Below are 13,205 nucleotides of genomic sequence, written 5' to 3'. Positions count from 1 at the left end.
AACTCTCATGCTTACCGTGTTCTCAACAAGTCCACCGGACTCATCGAGGAGACGTGTAACATGGAGTTTGACGAAAATAACGGCTCCCAAGTGGAGCAAAGTGGTACTTGTGATGTAGGTGATGAAATTCCTCCCCAGGCCATAAGAAGAATGGGTATTGGTCATATTCTACCCATTGAGGAACCCCTTGTGGCCGAAGGAGAAGGACAATGCTCCACTCAAGTGGAGCCTTCACCTAATCAAGACCCACACGCTTCCGAAGAACAAAGTGTAGGCCCTCAACCTCGTGAACAAGAACAAGGGCAAGATCAATCTCAAGATGGTGGTGAACCTCCAAATGATGGCCAAGGTCAAGTTCTCCCCCTCGAGCAAGCTCAAGCTCAAGAAGAAGCTCAAGACGGCGCTCAAGATGATCAAGTTAACCCTCCTCCTTCCACATCTGAGAAGGAATTAGAGCGTCGTGCCGCGAAGATTGCTTCCAAACTCACCACCAAAGGCCATCTCATGGAGAATGTGGTTGGAAGCCTAAGAAAGGGGGTAAGCACTCGTAGACAATTAACAAACTATTGTGAACATCATGTGTTTGTCTCTTGTGTTGAACCCCAAAAGGTCTTTGAGGCGCTCGAAGACTCGGATTGGCTCAATGCCATGCATGAAGAACTCAACAACTTCGAGTACAACAAGGTGTGGAGGTTGGTGCCAAGGCCTTCGGGGAACCATAATGTCATTGGAACCAAGTGGATTTTCTAGAACAAGCAAGATGCTCATGGGAACATCATTCGCAACAAGGCAAGATTGGTAGCACAAGGCTACTCCCAAGTCGAGGGTATCGACTACGGTGAAACCTTTGATCCCGTTGCTCGCCTTGAATCCATTCGTTTGTTGATTGCTTGTGCTTCCCATCACAACTTTAAGTTGCAACAAATGGATGTGAAAAGTGCTTTTCTTAATGGTCCTATTAATGCGTTGGTCTATGTCAAACAACCCCCCGGGTTCGAGGATCCCTACTTCCCGGATCATGTGTATCAACTCGATAAGGCACTCTATGGCCTTAAACAAGCCCCACGTGCATGGTATGACCACCTTACCGAGTTGTTACAAGATCGTGGATTTGAGGTAGGGCAAATCGATCCCACTCTTTTTACTAAGAAGGTCAAAGGGGAGTTGTTTGTATGCCAACTATATGTTGATGATATTATCTTTGGTTCCCCTAACAAAGCTTTCAATGAAGAATTTGCCGCTCTTATGACCTCTAAGTTCAAGATTTCTTCGATGGGAGAGTTGAAGTTCTTCCTTGGTTTTGATATCAAACAAAGAAGAGAAGGAACCTTCATCAACCAAGCCAAATATACTCAAGACATGCTAAAAAGATTCAAGCTAAGTGATGTCAAGCCGGCTTCTACTCCAATGCCTACCAAGTGCCAACTTGACATTGATCCCAATGGTAAAGCGGTGGATCAAAAGGTATATCACTCCATGATTGGCTCCTTGCTTTACCTTTGTGCATCTAGACCGGATATCATGTTGAGTGTGGGAATGTGTGCACGGTTTCAAGCCGCACCGAAGGAAAGTCACTATGTGGCGGTCAAGCGAATCTTTCGATATTTGGCTCATACCCCAAACTTTGTCTTATGGTACCCAAGAGGGGCAAACTTCAAGCTTGAAGGATATACAGATTCCGATTGGGCGGGAGACAAAGTGGACAGGAAGTCCACCTCCGGAGGGTGCCAATTCCTTGGTTGCTCTTTGGTGAGTTGGTCTTCCAAGAAGCAAAGTTGTGTGTCTCTCTCGTCTACCGAAGCGGAATATGTGGCGGCCGGTAGTAGTTGTGCTCAACTCTTATGGATGAGGCAAACTTTAAAGGATTACGGTGTCATTTGTGACAAAGTGCCTCTTTGGTGTGATAATGAAAGTGCCATCAGGATTTCTCTCAACCCGGTGCAACACTTCAAGATGAAGCATATTGAGATTCGGTATCACTTCATCCGGGATCACATTAGGCGAGGGGAGATCGAGCTCAAGTATGTCAACACTCATGATAACCTTGCAGATATTTTCATGAAGCCCTTGGATGAAGCAAGATTTCGCGAGTTAAGGCATGAGCTAAATATCATTGATTCGAGCAATGTGACTTGAACCCTTGCACCCCCCACCACACTCAACTTGTTGTCTAGTTTAGGTGTGGGCATGGACATAGGGGGAGTGTTGTTCTCTCAATGAACTCTCCCTCCCCCCATTATGCATAAATCGATCAACTCTTTCACATAGCCATTTTTGATGGTACTTGTGCTTCAAAGACGAGTTTTGGTCATGGGCCCAAGGATAATTCTTCGTGGTGCCATACCAACTAACTCAAACATAGGTGGCTCTGGCCACCGCCCTCTCCTTTTGAGAGGTAGTGTCGCGTGGTTGCTTCTTGTTGTCTTTCTGCCTTTGGGTTGTGCGTGTTCTTGTGGTGTCCTTTGTGCCAAAAGTTTCCTTGCAAAGACCTTCTTCTTCTGTTTGAAACCTGCTTTTTCTTGAGCTCACGGTACTACCATAGCCAGCTACGGTACTACCGCGTGAGGGGAGCACGGTACTACCGCCCCCACGCGGCAGTAATTTTTACTACCGCTTGGGAGAGCAGTACTACCGCTTCGGTGCGGTACTTCCGCCCAAGCGGTACTACCGCGATGACATGCGGTACTACCGCGACGTCTCGGACGCGTGGGGATAAGGACGGGCAGGGGGAGTTCTAACTCCCCCATACCCATTCGCCAGTTCCCCACCTCGTCTCTCTCTCTCCCTCGCTCAAGAACGGGGTCGGCGTCCGTCACCGGATCTCCGCCTCCGGCTGCCCTCCCGTGATTCCTTCCGGTGGGATCGTTCCCCACCACGTGCTCTTGCTATGGACCAAGGTCTTTCCCCAACTCCTTCTCATTTTTGTTGTGTTCTTAGCCTCTAGGTTTTTGGGGGAGACTTGTGTGTTCTAGAGATTCTTAGGCTAAATCTATGCAAGAGTAGGATGAAGGAGCGTAGTATTGCGTAGGATTTATACTTGTCTTTTGTCCTGTGCTAGATTTGATCACCATAGCACCGATGTGGTTTCGTGGTTCTTTTCAGATTCAAACAGTCGTTTGGATCTGACGTGGTGCGGTACTACCGCCCGTCTGGCGTGGTACTACCGCTTGTCCGGTACTACCACCCGTCTGGCGCGGTACTACCGCACTCGCTGCGGCACTAAAGTTTTACTACCGCTCCCACCACGGTACTACCGTGACCTCGCACGGTACTACCGTGACTTGGAGCGGTACTAAAATTTTAGTACCGCGGGCCCTGGCAGTACTACCGTGGTTCACATCTATCTCTGGGCAACTTTCAAGTATACTTTTTATGTGTTTCTTGTGCTTTGCCGTGGTCTTTTCATTGATCCTTTTTGCTTGTCGTGGGTGTTTTTGCGTTGGTGTCTCAGGTGGTGGCTCTCGCCATTCCAATCCCAGTCGTGACACTGGTTCCAAGCGTCTGCGCAATCCAGGTGAAGCACCAGAGGGCTCCTCTGCCCCCAAGCGCCATGTCAAGACATCCGCTAGTAAGCACAAGGAACCCAGCAAGGGCATGAACGAGATACCCCTATCGGAGTTCGTCCGTCTCAGGAAGCTCAACCCGTATGTGCATCCTCGTGCTACTGTCAGAGGCTGTGAACTATTTTGGAACAAGCAACAGACTCTCACTTATCTAGATGTCATCAAGAACAAGCAAAATACCTACGTGGATGTCAAATGGATAGAAATGCATCACCTGAGGAAGGACAAGTTCCGTCAGTACTTTGGAGAAGCTCTGGATTTGGTGGAGTAGTTTGGTATTGAACATGTGATCTCCTTTCACCTTGACTATGACCCTGAGCTTGTTTGTCAGTTCTTTGCCTCAGTTTACTTTCACCCTGATGAGGAGCGGAGGATGACCTGGATGACTAATGGACGTAAGTTGACTGCTACCTGGAAGGAGTTCATGGATTTGCTCCATGTTCCTGATGACGGGCTCGACACTCCCGTAGGTGTTCGCCCCCATGCTAATCCTGAGTCTGCTAACAAGGACAAGCTTCAGCGATTCTATGTTGAGAAGGCGCTTCCCAATGGCAAGTCAGGGTGGGTGCTCAACTCCTTTCTGGATATCATGTATCGCATCTTCCACAACTCTTTGTTCCCTCGCATTGGTGACAAGGACAAGGTTCATGCCTATATGGTGGATATGATGCTCCTATGTGAGGAGGCTCGTGTGTCTCAGACTCAGCCACTTGATGTCTCACACATCATGTGGTGTGAGCTTCGGTTTGCAGTGTTCAACCGCAAGGTGCCTATCTATGGGCCCTATCTGTTTCTGCTGATCTCGAAGACTTGGGAGAAGATGTTCCTTGGTTAGGAGTTCCTTGCTCCAGACTGGATTCGACATGATCCCCTCTGTCTCCGTGTCAGGTCCAACTGGGTCAACACTACTACTCGTGCTGAGGCGTCTGCTGCTAGGGCTGCTGTTGATGAGGAGGATGCTGGGGCTGAGGATGTTGCTGAGGACCGTGCTGCCAGGTCTTCCCATAGTTCTTCTATGCCCTCATGGGCCAAGAAGCTGAAGGACAAGATGAAGACTCTTTTCTGCATGCAAGCTAAGGGCCAGTACAGGACTCACGTGGCATCCAAGGAGAGTCGTCGCCGGGACAAGAAGATCTTGCAGCTATATGGCGAGGATGTGTCTGGCGGTTCTAAGGATCGCATCACTCCAGAGGTCGAGTGGATGGAGAAGCAAGGCTACAGGTGGACTGATTCTGAGGAGGACATCGAGGAGACCATCCCTGCTGCCGAGGAGTCAGACGAGGAGCGTTGGGATGAGTTCCCTGCTTGAGCCACCCCTTGTGTGTAGGTGTCCTCTCTGCCTTTTTTGCGTCTCGATGCCAAAGGGGGAGAGAGTGTAGGGATTTGCGAGTCGTGCGAGTCGTGTGTCGTCATTCGTGTTTGGTGTGTTTGCCGCTTTCTCGTCTGAACCTTGTTTGAACCTCGTTTCAGTTGCTTTGGGTTGCTTTACTTCTTATGGTGTAAAACATATGCACTCTATCTATCTTAGCAAGCTTGTGATATGTTGTGCTACCTTTGTGCTATGCTCTGCTTAGATGTTAGTTATCTTGCCTTTGTCCCTAAAATATAGGGGGAGTGTTGATCCTAGTTTGTGTGCTATGCAGTCCAAAGCATCTATCTAGATTGCACACATCTAGGGGGAGCCCGTCTATATTCTAGAGAGGAGGGGTTTGCCTTTGCCCTATATTATCTCACCTATGTGCAAATCCCGTATTGTCATCAATCCACCAAAAAGGGGGAGATTGTAAGGGCATATTTATCCCTTAGGTGTTTTGATGATTGATGACAATGCCTTTGCGGACTAATCGTGTGCCTTGAGTTTCTCAGACGCTTCATCACTAGGCACGAGACGATTCGGTGCCCCTCGAAGACTATTGAAGATGGTGTTGTTCTACGTTTCTCTTTGGTGGATTTGAGTCGTAGGAGAGTCGTACTATTAAGAGGGGGTCCGCGTCAGAAAGGTTCTGGTGGAATCATCACGTACACGTTTCCTTCCTTGCCTCCACCTTTCCCTTGCACTTTGGAGTGTTTCTCCGTTATCCTCTTTGTGCTTGCTCTGACGGCTACTGCTGTACTTGCGGTAGTACTGCTCTATGGAGCTGTAGTACTGCAAGCATCTGCGGTAGTACCGCTGGGGTTCACGATAGTACCGCTCCTCTGGAGCCTTAGTACCGTGGCTCCCAGGCCTAGTGCTGTTCCGATAAGGTAGTTGGGGCGGATGTAATTTTTTACATCCGCGCCCACACGGTAGTACCGCACGTCCAGCGCGGTAGTACCGCGGGTGGCCACGGTAGTACTGCTCCCCTAGAGTCGTAGTACCGTGGCCCTCATACCTAGTACTTCTGCGTCGTGGTAGTAGGAGCGGATGTAATTTTTTACATCCGCGCCTCAACGGTAGTACCGCGCCTCATGCGCGGTAGTACCGCGCGCGGCCTGGTTCAGCTAGTTTAGCGGTAGTACCGTGTCAGATTTTTGTACTCTTTCGTTTTCAGCGGAAGTAGGCACGAATGTATTTTTATTCATCCGCGCTCTTCGTAGGCTTGGACTTTCCTGCCTTGCTGTAGTACCGCAAGGGGGAGCGGTAGTACGCAGCGGAAGTACTGCTCTCAGTTAGGCAAGTCCCAGCCTCTGCTGCTGCCGCGGAAGTACCGTGGTCCACCACGGTAGTACCGCGTGGCCTCGCGGTAGTACCGCGCTCCTGGAGTGGTAGTACCGCATGTCGCAGGCTGAACATGTGGATAACGGTTGGATCTATTCCATGACTATAAAAGGGGCGTCTCCTACCTCTAGTTGACTACCTCTTCCACCTCTAAGCTCCATTGTTGCTCCAAGCTCCATTTTTCGCCCGATCTCTCTCCCTAGCCAATCAAACTTGTTGATTTGCTCGGGATTGGGTGACAAGGCCTCGATCTACACTTCCACCAAGAGAGATTTGATTCCCCCCACTTATCCCTAGCGGATCTTGTTACTCTTGGGTGTTTGAGCACCCTAGACGGTTGAGGTCACCTCGAAGCCATACTCCATTGTGGTGAAGCTTCGTGGTGTTGTTGGGAGCCTCCAATTGTTGTGGAGATTGCCCCAACCTTGTTTGTAAAGGTTCGGTCGCTGCCTTCAAGGGCACCAATAGTGGAATCACGACATCTCACATTGTGTGAGGGCGTGAGGAGATTACGGTGGCCCTAGTGGCTTCTTGGGGAGCATTGTGCCTCCACACCGCTCTAACGGAGACGTACTTCCCTTTAAAAGGAAGGAACTTCGGTAACACATCCTCGTCTCCACCGGCTCCACTCTTGGTTATTTCGTGCCCTTTACTTTTGCAAGCATACTTGTGTTGTATCTATTGCTTGCTTGTTTGCTAGTTGTCATTGCATCATATAGGTTGTTCACTTAGTTGCATATCTAGACAACCTATTTTGTTTCAAGGTTTAAATTCATAAAGAAAAGCTTAAAAATTGTTAGTTGCCTATTCACCCCCCCCCCTCTAGTCAACCATATCGATCCTTTCAATTGGTATCAGAGCCTCGTCTCTTTATTAAGGACTTTGCCGTCCGAAGAGTATGGTTGACACCAACGATGGTGTGGGGGAGCACTCCAGTGTGAATCCTATCTCGTCTACGGCCGATGGGGGAACCTCGGTCTCCCGTGAGGAATTCAATGTGGCTTTAGACACATTGAAAACCTCCATGACGATCGAGGTTGAAAGCATGTTTACTAAATTCCTAGAAGGACTTAAACTATCCACCTCGCCAATGAAAGTGGGTGATCCCACTAACAAGGTGACGGATGCTAACTCCGACAAGGGGGAAGCTAATAGTGAAAAGGGTCCTTCTACTAGTGGTAGAAATGGCACCGGCATCTTTGCCCATGTGGAACCTCCTACTTATGGTGGACCGATTCCCTCTACTCATTTAAATCATGCCGGTCCTCCTCCTAAGATTGTGAAAAATGAGGATTTTGACTCTTGGGTTTATCGCTTCAAGCATCATTTAAAACATGTGAATACTAATCTTTGGAGAATCATTGAAGAAGGTTTCTATCCACATGGCCCAAGCAACATCACCCATCGAGAAGCCGTGGATAATCAATTCAATGAGAGTGCTCTCTTCATCATCCAAGATGCAATCCTTCCCGAAGATCTCCCTCATCTTCGACCTCATGTCGTGGCTAAAGACGCATGGCAATGTGTTGTGTCTCTCTATTGAGGAAGTGCTAGCATTCAATGCTCCAACTATGAAGTGGTGCAAGATGAAGCCGATGAGTTTGCAATGAAAGAAGATGAAGAACCTCGTGAGCTCTTTCAAAGAGTGACCAAACTCGCAGTCTCACTCCGAGATCATGGGAGCAAGGACACGGATGACAATTGGATCAAGCGCAAGTTGCATATCTAGACAACCTATTTTGTTGCAAGGTTTAAATTGATAAAGAAAAGCTTAAAAATTGTTAGTTGCCTATTCACCCCCCTCTAGTCAACCATATCGATCCTTTCAACTGCACTCACTCTGCAGGCATCACCCAAAATAGCAAATTTGACAATTTTGACCTTGCGATGAAATCAAATCACAGAATGAACTGCCCGTGAAACTATTTCACGCCGATGACCTTTTTGTGTGGTGCTCGCCACGTCGGCGCCACACTCTACGGTGCAGCGCCTAGCTCGGGGGCGTTGCACATCTGTGCATCGTGGCAGCCCCTGGGCCCGCACCCAGCAGTGCAACGCCTCCATGCTAGGCGCCACACATGTAATGTGCAGCGCCTAGCCCCCGGGCGCTGCACTGTGACTTAGATGCCAGCCGCGGCGGCCCTCTCCTCCCCCACCCACCCCATTGCCACCAGTCACAGAACTAGAAGAAGCTGCAGCGGTGGCCCTCTCCTCTCCCCCTCTCAATCCCCTCTCCCAAATCCTTCAGATCTGACGATTTTGTCCGTGGATTCCTTCACCAATCCATCCTAGAAGGTACCCTCCTCCGATCCCATTCTTTCTATCCATATAATGTATGCTATTTTGAAGATTTAAAGGAACCCTTGTTTGATTTGATTAGATTTGAATGTTGCATGTATTATAATCTTGCATGTACCTAATTTTGCACCCCTAGTTTAGCTTATTTTATTGAAAATATATGGTTTGGATACATAGGTTGACATGTTATTTTATATGGAAAAGAGATTTGTATTTAATCTTGCATGAAGTAGGTCTAGTTTAGTTTATTTGTGTTGAACTTATATTTGTTTTGACAAGAATTCTTTGGATACATATGCTTTGAATTTTGCATCTAGTAAGTGTACTTTAGTTTATTTGTATTCAAAAGATACGCATAGTTGACAAGAAAGCTTTTTTTTCAAATTGTTAGGATGGTTTGGCTTCTTGATGTTCCCTGGGACAAACAACACCGGTCGTACCCTATGTCAGTGGAGCAGCGGGTAATAATGAAAGTGGCCGGTGTTATGAATTTTGCGTTTATTTCAAACACAAATGCCCCATATGTAATTTTATGATTTGTTTGCTTGTAGGAGCTTGCACCTCTGAAGCTTCGGTCTCACGGGGTCACCCTTGGGTGGATGCGCTATGATGAGCGGTACACACCATATGTAAGGGAGACAGGACTTCTCCCTTTCATTCAGTTGGTCAGCCGGTCGATGCCACCCAACAATGCTGCAGCACTAACCGCTGCTTATTGATCATTGGAGGCCGGAGACACACAGTTTCCATCTTCGGACCGGGGAGATGACTGTGACGCTCCAGGATATGGCTATGATCACCGGTCTTCCTATCGATGGGAATCCTCTATGTATGAACACCGATTCTGATGGGTGGCGCGCGCAGATGCATGTCCTTATCGGTATGGTTCCTCCGGAGCCTCGGGAACCAGAAGCAGAAGACAAGAAGAAGGAAAGAGTCGCAGCCGGTGCTCCTTTCACGTGGATTACATCGCACTTTGGTACTTGCCCTGAGGAAGCTAATGAGGACACGGTCAAGACATATGCTCGTGTCTACATGTGGTACGTGATATCCAGGACTATGTTTGCTGATGGCACATGCAAGAATGCTCCATGGATGTGGCTGAAGGCGTTGACCATCTTCGATAGCAAATGGAGTTGGGGTTCGGCGACACTAGCTTACTTGTATAGACAGGTATGAAGTTGTTTCTTTTTCACTTCATTGCTACATTATCAATGCGATCTTGCTATTAATTCAACCATGTTCTCTTTTATGTGTAGCTGGACGAAGCCTGTTGTAGGCCATCTGGAGGTATTGCTGGTTGTATGCTCGCACTTTCCATATGGAGCTGGGAGCGTTTGCCGGTTGGATGACCGAAGACCGTGAAGTACGAGGATTGGGACGACAAAAACGACCCACTATGGCTCCCCACTTGGGCTTACAAGTGGGATGTGTTAAACAGACGACGGATGATCCGTCGGTCATGTAGAAGTTGTACAAGAGCGAGCTGGACACGATCATGCCTGAGCAGGTGAATCGAAATTGCATAAGTGATTATTGATACGTCTCTAACGTATCTACTTTTCCAAACACTTTTGCCCTTGTTTTGGACTCTAACTTGCATGATTTCAATGAAACTAACCCGGACTGACGCTGTTTTCAGCAGAACTGCCATGGTGTTGTTTATTGTGCAGAAAACAAAAGTTCTCGGAATGACCTGAAAATCCATGGAGATAACTTTTGGAAAATATAGAAAATACTGGCGAAAGAATCAAGGCCAGGGGGGCCACACCCTTTCCACGAGGGTGGGGTGCGGCCCCTCCCCCTGGGCGCGCCCCCTGTCTCGTGGGCCCCCTGATGCTCCACCGACCTCAACTCTATACATTCCGTTTCACAGAGAAAAAAATCAGAGAGAAAGTTTTATCACGTTTTATGATACGGAGCCGCCGCCAAGCCCTAATCTCTCTCAGGAGGGCTGATCTGGAGTCCGTTCGGGGCTCCAGAGAGGGGGAGTCGTCGCCGTCATCATCATCAACCATCCCCATCACCAATTTCATGATGCTCACCGTCGTGCGTGAGTAATTCCATCGTAGGCTTGCTGGACGGTGATGGGTTGGATGAGATTTACCATGTAATCAATTTAGTTTTGTTAGGGTTTGATCCCTAGAATCCACTATGTTCTGAGATTGATGTTGCTATGACTTTGCTATGCTTAATGCTTGTCACTAGCGCCCGAGTGCCATGATTTCAGATCTGAACCTATTATGTTTTCATGAATATATGTGAGTTCTTGATCCTATCTTGCAAGTCTATAGTCACCTATTGTGTGTTATGATCCGACAACCACGAAGTGACAATAATCGGGATACTTCTCGGTGATGACCGTAGTTTGAGGAGTTCATGTATTCACTAAGTGCTAATGCTTTGGTACGGTACTCTATTAAAAGGAGGCCTTAATATCCCTTAGTTTCCATTAGGACCCCGCTGCCACGGGAGGGTAGGACAAAAGATGCCATGCAAGTTCTTTTCCATAAGCACGTATGACTATATTCGGAATACATACCTACATTACATTGACGAATTGGAGCTAGTTCTGTGTCACCCTATGTTATAACTATTACATGAGGAATCGCATCCGACATAATTATCCATCATTGATCCAATGCTTACGAGTTGTTCACATATTGTGCTTCGCTTATTTACTTTTCCGTTGCTACTGTTACAATTACTACAAAACTGTTATCTTTACTTTTGCCACTGTTACCATTACTATCATACTACTTTGCTACTAAATACTTTGCTACAGATACTAAGTTATACAGGTGTGGTTGAATTGACAACTCAACTGCTAATACTTGAGAATATTCTTTGGCTCCCCTTGTGTCGAATCAATAAATTTGGGTTGAATACTCTACCCTCGAAAACTGTTGAACAAATTCTAAGGGTAGAGTAAATTGCCTGTTGAATAGATTTGAATACTCTACCCTTAGAATTACCCTTAGTTATACAGGTGTGGTTGAATTGAAAACTCAACTACTAAGTATGAATTGCCTGTTGTTCCCGAGGATTATGTTATGGATGAAGAAACTGCTAGAGATCTTTTTGCTTGCAATGATAGATCTGATCTTAAGAAGTTACTAGCTAAACTTAAATAGAAAACTCTAAATGCTAGAATGAAATATGACCCTGCTTTTGCTACTTCACCTATCTTTGTTACTGATAAGGATTATGAATTCTCTGATGATCCTGAAATAATTACTTTAGTTGAATCCGATCCTTTTTATGGCAATGAATCTGAAACCGTTGTGGCACATCTTACCAAGTTGAATGATATAGTCACCCTGTTCACTAATGATGAGAAGTCTCGCTACTATTATATCCTTAAGATATTTCCATTCTCATTAAAGGGTGATGCTAAAACTTGGTTTAATTCTCTTGATCCTGGTTGTGTGCGTATAATTTTGTGCAAATCGAAGAAGAGAGTCTCCCACAAGCTTGGGGGAGGCTTCTCCGATTACTTAATGCTTTGCCTGATCATCCTCTTAAGAAAAATGAAATACTTGATATATTTTATAATGGACTAACCGATGCTTCCAAGGATCACTTGGATAGTTGTGATGGTTGTGTTTTTAGGGAAAGAACAGTCGACCAAGCTGAATTGCTATTGAGTAATATGTTGAGTAATGAAAATAATTGGACTATTCCTGAGCCAATTGATCTAACTCCTAAGCATATTCCTAAACTAACTCCGAAGAAGAGAGGAGTTCTATTTCTCAGTCCTGAAGATATGCAAGAGGCAAAGAAATCTATGAAAGAAAAAGGTATTAAAGCTGAAGATGTTACCTCCTATTGAAGAAATACATGGTCTTAATATACCGCCTGTTGATGAAACACATTGTCTTGATAACCCGACACAGGTAGTAAAGGTAAATTCTCTCTATAGATATGATAAAGTTGAAACCCCATCTACTAAATTTCATAGCCAATGCTTAGATGAATTTGATGACTTTATGGCTAGGCAAGAATGTTTTAATGCTTATGTTGGTAGAGAATTAAAGAGTAATGCTTTCATGATAGGACGCTTGAGTGATTATATGGCTAGAGTTAAAGGTGAACTTAAACTCATTAGCAAATATGCTTCTACGGTTACCACTCAAGCTGAACAAGTACTTAAAGCTCAAAGTGATTTGCTCGATGAATTAAATAATAAACATGATTTTGCTGTTAGAGTGGCTACTAGAACTGGTAGAATGACTCAGGAACCTTTGTATCCTGAAGGCCACCCTAAGAGAATTGAGCAAGATTCTCAAAGAAATAATGTAGATGCACCTAGTCCTTCTAAAAAGAAGAAAAAGGAAAATGATAGGACTTTGCGTGCTTCTAGTGAACCTGTTGTAGACACACCTGAGAATCAAAAAGATATTTCTATTTCTGATGCTGAAACACAATCAGGTGATGAACATGAACCTAGTGATAATGTTAGTGATAATGTTCATGTTGATGCTCAACCTAGCAATAATAATGATGTAGAGATTGTACCTGTTGTTGATCTTGATAACCCACAATCAAAGAACCAACATTATGATAAAAGAGATTTTGTTTCTAGGAAGCACGATAAAGAAAGGGAACCATGGGTTCAGAAACCCATGCCTTTTCCTCCTAAACCA

Source organism: Triticum aestivum, chromosome 5B, assembly GCF_018294505.1.
Source record: "Triticum aestivum cultivar Chinese Spring chromosome 5B, IWGSC CS RefSeq v2.1, whole genome shotgun sequence".
NCBI classification, from domain to species: Eukaryota; Viridiplantae; Streptophyta; class Magnoliopsida; order Poales; family Poaceae; genus Triticum; species Triticum aestivum.
Note: the sequence above shows the minus strand (reverse complement) of the source record.